At 36.3% G+C, this 12280-nt stretch overlaps 1 pseudogene; it reads right to left on the bottom strand.

The window, feature by feature from the left end:
* Window positions 1-701: 701 nt before the first annotated feature.
* Window positions 702-2694, bottom strand: LOC109677225 (FMR1-interacting protein NUFIP2 pseudogene; annotated as a pseudogene).
* Between the last annotated feature and the right edge of the window lie 9586 nt (window positions 2695-12280).

Consider the following 12280-nt stretch of genomic DNA (forward strand, 5'->3'; position numbering starts at 1 on the left):
GACCTGGAGGTAAGCAAGGTTCAGCAGGGCTGCCTTACAAGAAAAACAGGACATGCTGACCCAGTCAGGATAGTCTGTAGTAAATAACAACATACCACAGCTGTGCTGTTCCTGCCACCTACATGACTGGACCCATGAGAATTCGACCTGCATTTCACCCCAAATTCCCATACATGCTGTATAAATAAATAAATGAGCTTGGGGGTGGGAGATGTTGCCAGCATGTCCCATCAGGAGTATCAGACCCATCCAATCCCACCTTTCTATATGTCTGTCTGTGTTTTTTTTCTCAATCCCCAGTCACTCCCAGTCAGGTCAAGGGACCTGCTCATGCAGGTTGTGAGAAATAGTTATAAAAGGAATGTACCTGAACACAATAAAGACCATACAGGATAAGCCCACAGCTAATATCATATTCAGTATTAAACGTTGAAAGCCTTTGCTCTAAGATCCCATACAGGACAGGGATGCCCACTCTTGGCACTTCTGTTCAACCGACACTAGGAGGTTCCAGTTAAAGCAATTGGGAAGAGGAGATAAAACCACAGAAATGGGAAATGAAGAAATGAAATTATTGCAGCTGTTTGTGGATAATGCGATCTTTTTTATTAGTATATATTAGGTGAACAAAGATGTTTCATTGTGATACTTCCACAGATGCGTACAATGTACCAGTTTTTTGTTTTTTGTTTTTTGTTTTTTTAGAAAACCAATGAATTACCTTTAGTGTGATATATAGTAACAACCCTCAGGTCAAAAGAACCACAGCTGTCATTTATTTCTAAGCCTCTCTGTTATTTCTGTCCTTTGGCAGAGCCTAACAAAGTGTTCATAGGAGAGGCCAAGAATTTTGATTTTCTATCTCATAGTCCTTTGAGAAAAACACTATAGCACCATTACTACTGGTGTCTGCATTTCGCAGGTCACCTATATGACTGGGTTCCAAGGATATGGTTCCACTTTCAGAACTTGAGGATTGGTCCATGTCTCCACTCATAAGCCTTGGAAACATGGAATGTTCAGTTGCTGAGGGGATTATTTCAGTACCCTGTGAAACCAAAGTAGCAGGATAGTCTTGAAATGTCACCTCTATCACTTTATAATCTGATGACTTTCTCACAATAGTCTCAGGGCCAGCTCTGGGCTCATTTATAAGTGAAAAACCCCACTGATTCTGGAAGATATCACCCAGGTTTCGCTGATCTGTCTGAGAGGGCAGATCTACTTGTGCTGTGCTCAATAACACAGTTTGCATATTTGAAGGGTAGATAAAAAGGCTAGACTGAATTTGTTCAACAGCTGCTGAAGTTAGACTCATGTCCTGGAGAACTGAATCAGCCACAGAAGAGATGGGTGTTACAGTATTATCAGCAATAGTTAACAGTGGCTGACCCCCTGGAGGATACACACTTGCATTAGTCTCTGGTAAAACAGGCCCATTAGAAAAGTTGGCAGAAGTAAGATTTCAGCACTGACATAGGGACCTGGGATAACCGGCTTGAAGATTGGGTTTGAGTTTTCCCAGTAGATGATGAAGAGGATGAAGATGAAGATAGTGACTCAGAATAGTTCTCTACAGTATTGTTGAGGTTTTCCTTAAATTTGCTTCCATACCTTATTTTAGGAACTATTTTAGAACCGCTCTTGTCCACTGGAAAACCTGGGGGTGGTTTAAATAAGATCCATGAGTCCTCTTTGGAGGCAGCAGCTGAAGCATGCTTTCCTTTGGGCTGATCATAAAACTTTTTGCTGTTCACAGCACATTTATTATCTGAGCTTTTGTGAAGCATATTGCCCACAGCAGGTTTTCCTCAACTCGTTCTGCCAGGCCCAGTTTCACATTTCCAAACAGGCTTGGAGCATTCTACTCGATTTCCCTTTTGTTCACTATAGTCAGGCTTGAAAGCTTCAAGTCCCCATGGGACACTAGTCTCTTGCTTCATTTCTTTGTCCTGCACTAAATAAAGGTTTTCACAACCCTTGGCACCATTGCACCTAGCTTTCCTTTCTTTAGAAGTGGTATAGCTATTCTCAGATCCACTACCATCATTATCTGCTCTTTGGCCATATAACCATCAGTAATATAGCCTGAATTATTTGTTACAACACCATATGGAATTGCTGCAGTCAGCTACAAATTGATTCTTTCCAGACTTATTTTCATAAGACTTTCCATTCCTTTTGTCCATATTGTTTTTCTGAAGGAAATTCTTAGTTTTAATTCCTGCCTCTCCAAAGTGTCAGCCTTTACAGTCTGCTTTAGGCTTATATCTACAACTTGTTGGTTGCCATTGAGGACCCTGGAAGTAGGGTGAGTAACTTCATCAGAACCGAGGCTTTTTAAAGATATTTCCTTTTCTCCAGCATTACCATTTATTTCACCATAGCCTGTTTTCTTTTTTGGCATTTCCTGTTGCTGCTGGAAGGTGTTTCTGCTCCTGTTTCAATGGTTTGGCTGGGCCTTGAGTCTGCCCTCAGCAACATGCTGGAGGTATTGGTGAGGCTGCTGGTGATGGTGGTGGTTGTGACTACAGTTGTAGAAATAATAACAGTGGTGGTGATGTGACTGCTGCTGGGGCTGCTTTTGGGGGTGTGGTGTGGATGGTGGTGGCTGTGATGGTGCCGAAGGTGTGGCTGTCTGGGTTTCTTCTCCACTGAAAGCAGTTGGGATCCCAGGCTGAGGCTACAGGTCATGGCACCCCATCAGGATCTGAGGATATAGTGTACCTTGATCAAATTCACCCCCTCTCTTACTCGCTGTTGCCACACTACCCTCTTCATGACACAATTTCAGCAGATTTTATAGTTCTGTTTTCATACATGGGCTTAAGTATTTTTACAATATTCACTCCCTCTTTACTCTTCCCTTTCGACCTTACTTCTCTCTTTGATACCCATCTCCAAACAGCACCTGCTTTACATTCCTGCTATTCATTTCTAAAGACTAGGTTCCACATAAGAAAGAAAGCATGAAATACTTGTCATTTCGTTCTGGTTTATGTCACTTACCATGATGATCACTAGATCCATGCATTTTCTTGCTAGTGATATAATGTCATTTGTCTTTATGGTTAAATAATGCTCCAATGTGCATACATATATATTATTTATCCATTCATCAGATGATGGGTACCTAGGCTGCTTCCATATTTTAGCTAATATGAATATTGCTGCTATAAATATGGGTGTACAGGTACATCTATTACATATTGATTTATATTCCTTTAGAGATATGCCCATGAGTGGTATACCAGGATCATATGGCCGCTATCTTTATTTTATTAAGGTGCCACCATACTTATTTCTGTAGTGACTGAACTAAATTACAGTCCATCAACAGTGTATGTGTAAGAGTTACCCCTTTCCCCGCAACTTTGCCAGAATTTCTGTTGTTTTTTTTCTTAATGATAACCATTCTGACTGAGGTAAGATTGAATGTCAATGATGATTTCATTTGCTTTTCCTTTATGGATTAGAATGTGGAACATTTCCTCATGTGTTTATTAGAAATTTGTACTTCTTCTTTAGAAAATTCTTCCATTCGTTTGACTATTGATTAAGTGGATTATTTATTATTCTGGTGTTTAGTTTTGTTGCTGCTTATATATTTTGGATATTTATCTTCTATCCAATGAATAACTGTCAAAGACTTTCTATGATTCTGTGGGTTGTCTCTTGATTCTGTTAATTGTTTGCTATGCAGAAGCTTTTTAACTTGATGCAATCCCAGTTTTCAATTCATGCTCATATTTTCTGCACAATTGGGATTCTATTCAGAAAAAATATTACATATGTCTATATATTAAAGGGTTTTCCCTATTTTTTCTAGAAATTTCAACATTTCTATTCTTACATTAAGATCTTAAATCTATTCAGAATTCATGTTTTTAACAGTTGAGAGATAGGGATCTAGTTTCAGTATTCCATATGTAGAATTCAGTTTTCCCAGCACCATTTATTACTATTTATGTTTTGTATTCTTTGTCAAGAATTATTAGATTGTAGCCACTGTATCCTTGTGAGTTTGTTTCTGGGTCTTCTATTTTGTTCTGGTATAAATGACATATTTGATGGTAAATGCCAAATAGGTTAGCCTTACAAAATTTTCATATAAATCTTATAAAATATAAAGGACTAATAAAACATGACATTTTTCTCTCTTACTTCCCAAGTAAATTGGGAAAAAGCAGAAAAAGGGTCTGCCATTCCAACACTAGAAAGGCCATGTTTTTAATTTACATTGTAGTGCTGTGGTTTGGTCTTGAATGTCCCTCAAAAGTCCATGTGTTGAAGGTTTCTTGCCCAGCAGTTGAGCATAGTAGAGCCTTTAGAAGGTAAGGCTTTATAGAAGGAAGTTAGGTCTTCAGGTGGTATGACCTTGAATGGGGTATAGGTATGTGTGTTATTTCATCTGTCTCTTTTGCTTCCCTCCTACTATGAAGTGAAGACTTCTTCAGCCACTTCAACTTGATGGGCTGTCTCACCATATTCCCAAAAGCAATGGGCCATAGACTGATATCTCCAAAATAAACTCTTCAGCTATATCTTCTTTAGTTTCTCTGCTAATTTTTTAGGTGTCTTACCTATCCTCACCCCTCCCTTGTGAGCTCTCGCTTTTATCATGTGCTCAAAGTCCAATCCCATTGTTGTGTTTGCCCTTGATCCAATGTCCACATATGAGGGAGAACATACGATTTTTGGTCTTTTGGGCCAGGCTAACCTCACTCAGAATGATGTTCTCCAATTCCATCCATTTACCAGTGAATGATAACATTTCGTTCTTCTTCATGGCTGCATAAAATTCCATTGTGTATAGATACCACATTTTCTTAATCCATTTGTCAGTGGTGGGGCGTCTTCACTGTTTACATAACTTGGCTATTGTGAATAGTGCCACAATAAACATGGGTGTGCAGGTGCCTCTGGAGTAACCTGTGTCACAGTCTTTTGGGTATATCCCCAAGAGTGGTATTGCTGGATCAAATGGTAGATCAATGTCTAGGTTTTTAAGTAGCCTCCAAATTTTTTTCCAGAGTGGTTGTACTAGTTTACATTCCCACCAACAGTGTAAGAGGGTTCCTTTTTCCCCGCATCCTTGCCAACACCTGTTGGTGGTGGTGTTGCTGATGATGGCTGTTCTAACAGGAGTGAGGTGGAATCTTAGTGTGGTTTTTATTTGCATTTCCTTTATTGCTAGAGATGGTGAGCATTTTTTCATGTGTTTTTTGGCCATTTGAATTTCTTCTTTTGAGAAAGTTCTGTTTAGTTCACTTGCCCAATTCTTTATTGGTTCATTAGTTTTGGGAGGATTTAGTTTTTTAAGTTCCCTATATATTCTGGTTATCAGTCCTTTGTCTGATGTATAGTTGGCAAATATTTTCTCCCACTCTGTGGGTGTTCTCTTCAGTTTAGAGACCATTTCTTTTGATGAACAGAAGCTTTTTAGCTTTATGAGGTCCCATTTATCTATGCTATCTCTTAGTTGCTGTGCTGCTGGGGTTTCGTTGAAAAAGTTCTTACCTACACCTACTAACTCCAGAGTATTTCCTACACTTTCCTGTATCAACTTTAGGGTTTGTGGTCTGATATTAAGATCCTTGATCCATTTTGAGTTAATCTTGGTATAGGGTGATATACATGGATCTTAGTTTCAGTTTTTTGCAGACTGCTAACCAGTTTCCCCAGCAGTTTTTGCTGAAGAGGCTGCTATTTCTCCATCATATATTTTTAGCTCCTTTGTCAAAGACAAGTTGGTTATAGTTGTGTGGCTTCATATCTGGGTCCAGTACCATGCTGTTTTTATTGTTATTGCTTTGTAATATAGTTTGAAGTCAGGTATTGTGATACCTCCTGCATTATTCTTTTGACCGAGTGTTGCCTTGGCTATTCGTGGCCTCTTGTGTTTCCATATAAATTTAACAGTAGATTTTTCAATCTCTTTAATGAATGTCATTGGAATTTTGATGGGAATTGCATTAAACATGTAGATTACTTTTGGGAGTATTGACATTTTTACTATGTTGATTCTACCAATCCATGAGCATGGGAGATCTCTCCACTTTCTATAGTCTTCCTCAATCTCTTTCTTCAGAAGTGTATAGTTTTCCTTGTAGAGGTCTTTCACATCTTTTGTTAGGTTTACACCTAGGTATTTGATTTTTTTTGAGGCTATTGTAAATGGAATTGTTTTCATACATTCTTTTTCAGTTTGCTCATTGTTAGTGTATAGAAATGCTAATGATTTTTCTATGTTGATTTTATATCCTGCTACCTTGCTATAGCAATTGATGATGTCTAGAAGCTTCTGAGTAGAGTTTTTTGGGTCTTTAAGGTATAGGATCATGTCGTCTGCAAATAGGGATATTTTGACAGTTTCTTTACCTACTTGTATTCCTTTTATTCCTTCTTCTTGCCTAATTGCTCTGGCTAGGAATTCCAGTACTATGTTAAATAGGAGTGGAGATAGTGGACATCCTTGCCTGGTTCCTGATTTTAGAGGGAATGGTTTTAGTTTTTCTCCGTTAAGTATAATGCTTGCTGTAGGTTTGTCATATATAGCTTTTATAATGTTGAGGAACTTTCCTTCTATTCCTAGTTTTCTTAGAGCCTTTATCATGAAATGATGTTGGATCTTATCAAAGGCTTTTTCTGCATCTATAGAGATGATCAAGTGCTTTTTGTCTTTGCTTCTGTTAATGTGGTTTATTACGTTTATTGATTTTCGTATGTTGAACCACCTTTGCATCCCTGGGATGAAGCCTACTTGGTCGTGGTGAATAATCTTTTTGATGTGTTGTTGAATTCGGTTTGCCATTATTTTGTTGAGGATTTTTGCCTCAATGTTCACTAAGGAGATTGGCCTATAGTTCTCCTTTTTGGAGATGTCTTTGCCTGGTTTTGGGATAAGTGTAATACTGGCTTCATAAATGTGTCAGGCAGTTTTCCTTCCCTTTCTATTTCATGGAACAGTTTAAGGAGGGTTGGTATCAGTTCTTCTTTAAAGGTCTGATAGAATTTGGCAGAGAATCCATCAGGTCCTGGACTTTTCTTTTTGCAGAGACTCTTGATTGCTGCTTCAATTTCATTTTTTGTTATAGGTCTATTCAGGTGATTAATTTCCTCTTGGTTCAGTTTTGGATGATCATATGTATCTAGAAATCTGTCCATTTCTTTAATATTTTCAAATTTATTTGAATATAGGTTCTCAAAGTAGTCTCTGATGATTTCCTGGACTTCCATGGTGTTTGTTATTATCTCCCCTTTTGCATTCCTGATTCTACTAATTTGGGTTTTTTCTCTCCTCATTTTAGTCAGGTTTGCCAGGAGTCTATCGATCTTGTTTATTTTTTCAAAGAACCAACTTTTTGTTTCATTAATTCTTTGTATGGTTTTTCTGGTTTCTATTTCGTTGATTTCAGGTCTTATTTTTATTATTTCTCTCCTTTTATTTGTTTTGGGATTTGCTTGTTCTTGGTTTTCTAGGAGTTTGAGGTGTATCATTAGGTCATTGATTTGGGATCTTTCAGTCTTTTATTTATTTATTTATTTATTTTTAATTTTTTTCTTTTATTATTCATATGTGCATACAAGGCTTCGTTCATTTCTCCCCCCTGCCCCCACCCCCTCCCTTACCACCTACTCCACCCCCTCCCTCTCCCCCCCTCAATACCCAGCAGAAACTATTTTGACCTTGTTTCTAATTTTGTTGTAGAGAGAGTATAAGCAATAATAGGAAGGAACAAGTGTTTTTGCTGGTTGAGATAAGGATAGCTATACAGGGCATTGACAAAGATGACAAGAGAGAAAGTAGATCTCCTATGACCTTAAAACAACTAAAACCTATTATTTGTGTAACTGGCATCCTTACCTAGTTGTAAATATTCTATAATATTTACAACAGAAAGAAAACTAGTTTGGAAAAAGAGAAATTGTTTTATTATTTGTTTGCTAAGGTTTTATGACAAGAGAAAAATATTTCATACCAAGAAAAACAAATATTTCTTTCTATCCCATGCTGATCTGCCATTGGCTATTCCTTCCTCTATCCAGTTCTGAGCCACATGATTTCATCTACAATTATGACACAGCTATATAAAATTACAGAGTTAGTATTTTAGAGTATGGAGGGAACAAAATATCACCTATCCCAGGTGAAAGCTCTTTCTTTGATAATTTTTACACCTCATTTCCTAAGAAGGTCTGCTCCTCCCACCATGATAAATAATGGCCTACAATCTCAATTCATTCCATGATTCCATCTGACACCTAAACAAAATAGGTATCATATACTTTATTCAGATGATTCAACAATCTGATATTAACTGATATCATTTTGATATACATGAATAAAGGGAAAATGAAAGTTCTCCGTATAGTGGCAAGTCAATTAGTAAGTATAGTAAGAATCATTCAATCTAGAGTTTAAAGAAATGGAAGTTTGGGAAGATAGCAGAATAGAAGCTTTCTCCATTTGACTCCATGAAGAAGAAGAATTAAGGTCACAAAGGGGAGACTATATTTGGAAGAAAGGAAGATCACCAGGAACCACAAAATGGGACAACTGAAAATCACAGAGAAATAGAAAGGAAACCCAGTAAATTAGGAAACAGTAGCAGCTCCATTACCAGCTACACAGGGGAAATGGAAATCAGAAGTCTTCACCACAAGACAAGCTAGGTGGCCTTGGTGACAGACTTACATTCCTAGCTGTAGGACAAGCCCACACTTCCTGCAAACCTTAAATCCAGCACAGTGATTTGGTAAAATAGTGTGTCCCCCATGTGAAAGGCTAGTATCAGAGAAGAAAGACTTTTTTATATGTCAAATCTGACATAGACATAGTGAGGTGTCATCTTGAGAAAGGTTGTACTATTTGAGACTGAGCTGCTCTGGGTACTTGAAAACAAGGAACTATCACCACTAAGGAAGTCTTAAGACACTCAGACACAGTGTCTGGGAGGAAGACAGTCATGTGAGTTGGTCATAGAGCAGGATAGTGTATGATGTGGATCCATTGGGAAGTTTAAACATACAGCAGCTTGGGCCGTGAAGGACATGGTGCTGAGTGGCCCTACCCCCTGTGGTAAGAGCAAGTCCCATTGCCTGCAGAAACAGAACCAAGCACATATCTTGGAGAGTGCTCAAGTTCTAAATGATGTCAGCTGTTCTGGGTGTCAGCTACCAGGTGGGGCTGTAAGTTCTGAGCATATAACCTTTTCCCCAGCCTCCTCTATCCCACACTGAGCAGTGTCTGAAAGCACTAACACCTGTAGGCAGAGTGCCCAGGTCCCTGAGAAATCCAACACCAGTAAGTATATCTCCATTTAATAATCTACTATGATTAACATGTACACTATCTTTTAGGTAAATATACCCTTATATGGTTTTTACCTATCACTCCCTAAAGCACATGTAGAAGCTCTTATCATTGAATCTGTAGGCCTTCCAGGTTTATTACTAAAACCAAGAGGATACAAAATAATACAAATAATGCAAATTACTATTCTACTAGCTCCTTTACAGAATGAATGCTAAATAGTTACATTTATGCTATTATTTTTATGAGATATAATAATAAACTCCATCGGCTTACATAAAACTGATTTAATATCTCTAGCTGCTTATTCATTTGTCAGCCACATAGCATTAGTGGTTATTATTAGCCTTATTCAAATGCTAGGAACTTAAAGGAACCACAGAACTAATAATAGCATGCAGACTATCATCCATATTCTGACTTATAAACACGAAGTATGAACAAATTCTCAGGTGAAACATAGTTCTAGGTAGAGGGTTGCAAATAATACTTCCACTAATAACTAATGATGAATTGTAGCTATTCTCAGTAATTTAGCTCTTATACCATCTATTAATCTTATTAGAGAATTATTGGTAATTATGTTATTTTTGTGATCTTATACAATAGGTATAATGGGGTTTAATAAACATTATAGCTTTACACACTCTATATAACATAATGAGGGAAATGTACATATCTTATGAACAATATTCATCGATATTTCATATGAGAAAATAATATAATGTTAATTTATTTATTGTTAGTTCCATTTTTAAACCCCAAAATTATTCTTGGGAATTTCTTCTGTAAAAATAGTTTAACCAAAACATATCATGAATCTAAAACTGGCAACTTGAGATTTCTTATTTACCAAGAAAGCATGCAAGAACTGCTTATTCAAGCAACCATATTTTTACATAACTTTCTTGGTTTTTAAAAGATAATTACCATCCATTAGTCCGAAATCCAAAAGTTGGTGCAAATCAAAATAAAAGTAATAAATTTAATACTATCATCTCTAAGCATTATTTTCACTACCTATTGTCTTCCAATTAAAATATTATTAACATTTACAAAAACAATAAATACTCTCAATACATAAAAACTTCAATTAAATGAGTATGAGTATTTGCTCTCTGTATTACCCCTATATTAATGATTATTTGTTCATGGACTGAGACAGTTATCCTAAACTGACACTGCACTAATATTCAACCATAAAATTTACCTTTAAATTAGATTAAGTTACATTTATTCTCAGCAATATTTATTTTGGTAGCATTATTTATCACAAGATCAATCATACAATATATAGCGTAAAACCCAAACAATTATCAGTTTTTAAAAACTTTTTTATTTTCTCATTACCACATGAATTTTAGTAACTACTAACAATCTATTCCTACTTTACTGGATGAGAAGGAGTAAGGATCATACCATCTTACTAATCAAATGATGATTAACAGAACAGATGCAAATACAATAGCACTTTAAGCAATTTTATATAATCATACTAAAGACATTGGCTTTATCCTATGCATAGCCTGATTCCTAATATACTCAAGCTCATTTCCTCTAGTATTTATACTAAATCAAAGCCCTCATATTGTTGCTTTTATGGGCCTTCTACAAGTCACAGGTAAATCAGCCCATTTTACCTCCACCCATAACTCCCTTCAGTGATAGAAAGACTTACACCAGTATCAGCCATCCTTCACTCTAATACTTTAGTTTCTACCCATTAATGTAAAATAACTCTATAGTACAAACTACTATATTATGCTCAGGAGCTCTTACCAAACCCTTTAAAACTATCTGCACAGTAACACAAAATCCTACAAACCAACTAGGTCTCATGATAATTAGCCTCTATTTTCCATATATGTGCATGCATATATTCTTTTTTGTGGTACTCGGGTTTTGAATGCAGAGCCTTGCACTTGCTAGGCAGGCCCTCTGCCACTTAAACAATACCCCAGCCCCATGCATACATCCTTAAACTTATGTTACTCATGCTTAGGATCCATTCCACACAATCTTAATGAACAATGCATTCAAAAATAGAAAGATTAGCCAAAGCCATCAATTTACTACTCTATCTTTTACTACTGGATGCAAAGCATTCACAGGCATACCATTCCTCATAGAATTTTATTCTAAAGAGCTAATCATTGTAAACACATCATATACCACTCCCTGAGACCTGTCAATCACAGTCATCACCATTTCACTTAGTGCTAGCTATACAACAGGAATTACTTTCTTTGCATTACTTGGATGGCACTAATTTTTAACTCTTAACCAACAACAATGAAAACAAACATCTATTAGTAAATTCAAGTAAACACTTGATATTAGATAGTATATTTGGAAGATTCTTAATCTCCAACAATAGTATTCTCATAAATATCCCTCAAATTACTACACCTTTTTTACATGAATTAATATTTTATGTTTCACCCTCACCATAGAACTTAATTTATTAAGTCCTAATCTAAAAATTAATTTAACTTCCAATTTTCCAGTCTACATGGATAGTGTTCAATTATTCTGCATTAAAACCCACCATTCCATAAATCATCAACTACTTAAAAAACATTATCTGCCCTTCTATGCCTAATTTCGGTAGCCCAAAAATTATCTCTTAAATACAAATTACTGTTTCAACAATTTCATCAAATCAAGATGTAGTAAATTTGTGATACTTTCATTTCTTCTCTTCATCCTTTTTTTATACCTCATCATGTAATTTCCCATAAGTAATCTCAATTGCAGTAAAAATACTTACAAATAAGGATCAATTAGCCATTTCCATTAATCACCTTCCATAATTGTATAATATGCACCACACATGTAGGATATTCATGAAGATAACCCAACTCTTCTCTCTCATAGATTACTCATTCCCTGTATTATAAAAAACAATAATTTTTACATCATCATAATTTATTAATACTACTAACATTAATTCTACTAGAAAAC

The sequence above is a fragment of the Castor canadensis genome, chromosome 2, assembly GCF_047511655.1.
Source record: "Castor canadensis chromosome 2, mCasCan1.hap1v2, whole genome shotgun sequence".
NCBI classification, from domain to species: Eukaryota; Metazoa; Chordata; class Mammalia; order Rodentia; family Castoridae; genus Castor; species Castor canadensis.